We start from the raw sequence: 2,585 nt of genomic DNA, 5'->3' as shown, positions 1-2,585 counted from the left end.
AGATCCCAGCACAGGTTTTCACTCTGATCCCTACGGGTTTTTACCCATTTTCCATGTTCCCAGGGAGGGTTTGGCCCCTTCCCCRGGGCTCAGCAGCTCGGGGTGGYCGTGGCCTTGTCCCAGRCYGGGTCCCATCCCYKCTCCATCCCATCCCACAGGGCYATGGCCTCGCTGCTGTCCCTGCAGGAGGAGAACCGGCTCCTGCAGCAGGAGCTGTCGCGTGTCGAGGACCTGCTGGCACAGAGCCGTGCCGAGCGAGACGAGCTGGCCATCAAGTACAACGCCCTGAGYGAGCGGGTGAGTCCTCCCAAAATCACCCTTTTCAGCTCCAAAATGTGGGTGGTGCCGGCCCCAGCGTTCCCCGGCAGTCACTGAAACCGTGGGGAAAATAAATTAATTTTTAAACAGCATTTTAATGTAAGAAAGTCAAGGCATTGTTTTATTTTCTGGCCACGATGTTGTTTTGGCTAGGATGTGTTGCAGAAATTATTTCATCTACAAACGGCCTAGGTTTGTAGAGAAAATTACTTTAGGGCATATAAATTTTATATGATTTCTCTTTTTAACTTTATAGAACTAAAATCTGTAGAACTTCAWTGGTTTATTCTGTAACACATCCTGTCTGAAACAAATAAAAGAATGATTTAACTTTTTAACATTAAAATATCGTTCAAAAATTTGTTTTTCCCGTGGTTTTGGTGACATCTCCGTGGTGGGAATTGTCTGGGCCCGTCCCGACCCGCCGGGGATTCACAGATTCAGTGTCCGTCCTCGAGTTATTTGTGGGTTTTGGGATAAAACCCCCACTCCCTGTGGGAATCCTTGGGTTTTGGGGTGTTTTGCCCCAGCAACTGGGAATTCCAAAGGTTTTTTGCCCCTCCAGAGTGGAATGTGGCTCCAAACTGAATGGTGATGGGATTCTGGAGGGGATCCCTCAGTTTGTGCCTGGTTATTAAAAAAAAACAACCCAAATGTCAGGAAATAGTCCAAAGGGAATTTCCTCTGCTGTGCCCAAGGATCCTTTATCCATCGGCTGATTGGGATGGGGCTTGGCTGACTCCACACATGGGAAATTGAGTTAGTTATTCCTAAAAGCAGCCCCAAAATTCCCAGTTCATCCCCTCCCTGTGCATGGAGAGATGTGGGAATATGGGAATTGGGGTCTGGGCTGTGGGAATTGGGGTCTGGGCTGTGGGAATGCAGGAATTTGGGATTTTGGCTGTGGGAATTGGAGTTTTGGCTGTGGGAATTGGGGTGTGGGGTTTTGGCTGTGGGAATTGGGGTTTGGGGTTTGGGGTGTGGGAATTGGGGTTTGGCTGGGATTCGCTGCGGAGCCCTGGCGGTGACGGTCCTGCCCCGAGCGGCTCCGGAGGATTTCCAGGGGTTAGGGGGTGCCAGCCCTGGATCCCCCCGGCCCAGCTGGAGCAGAGCCTGCGGCTGCAGCCCGAGGAGCGAGAGGCGGCTGAGAGCCGGGGGCTGGCCCAACACAACGCCGAGCTGCGGCGGCTGCTGGAGGACGAGCAGGCTGCCTACAAGAGGAAGCTGCAGGCGTACCAGGAGGGCCAGCAGCGCCAGGCACAGCTGGTGCAGAAGCTGCAGGCCAAGGTAGGTCCCTCCTGGGGGACACCAGGGAGATTTGGGACCTCCCGTCCCCATTGGTGTCATCCCTGTCCCTCCAGGTGCTGCAGTACAAGAGGAAATGCGGGGAGGTGGAGCAGCAGCTGCTGGAGAAGGCGACAGAGCTGGAGCAGGAGAGGCTGATGGTGAGGGAGGGTTGGGGCTCCCCGAATCCCCCAAAACCCCAAATACTCCAATCCCCAAATCCCCCCGTCGGGGTGATGGCCAGCGGGGGACACTCCCGCAGATCCAGCTGGATGCCAGCGGCTCCCAGCCCGARGAGGAGAGCAGCAATGAGCTGGAGAACGCCCTGATCCGGCTGGAGGAGGAGCAGCAGAGGTGGGGAGATCCCTGGGGGAATGAGAGGATTCTGGGGGAACACTGACCCCGGTGATCCCCAATCCCAGCAGCAGCAGAGGTGGAGGGATCCCTGGGGGAATGAGAGGATTCTGAGGGAACACTGACCCTGGGATCCCTGGGAATATGGGAATTCTGGGGGAACACTGACCCCGGCGATTGACCCCCCAGGAGCAGCAGCCTGGTGCAGGTGAACACGATGCTGCGGGAGCAGCTGGAACAGGCCAACGTGGCCAACGCGGCTCTGAGCGAGGACATCCGCAAGCTCACGGCTGACTGGGCCCAGGCCCGCGACGAGCTGGAGCAGCGTGAGGCCGAGTGGAGGCGTGAGGAGGAGGTGTGGGGACACCCCGGGGTGACAGGGACAGGGATCCAATGGGGGACAGCAGCAGGGAGAGGGTGTGCGGTCGTGGAGAGGGGTGTAGGGTCGTGGAGAGGGGTGTGGCATCGTGGAGAGGGGTGTGGGGTCAGGAGGGATATTTGGGATTTGGGGCCCATAGGGGGTTGCTGACCCAGCCCCATCCCCCCCAGTCCTTCAACAGCTACTTCAGCAACGAGCACAGCCGGCTCCTGACRCTGTGGCGACAGCTCGTGGCCTTCCGGCGCCACTT

This window comes from Malurus melanocephalus, unplaced genomic scaffold (genome assembly GCF_030028575.1).
Source record: "Malurus melanocephalus ecotype Western Australia unplaced genomic scaffold, MMel_1.1 scaffold_1204, whole genome shotgun sequence".
In the NCBI taxonomy this organism is placed as follows: domain Eukaryota; kingdom Metazoa; phylum Chordata; class Aves; order Passeriformes; family Maluridae; genus Malurus; species Malurus melanocephalus.
This window is presented reverse-complemented; position numbering follows the sequence as displayed.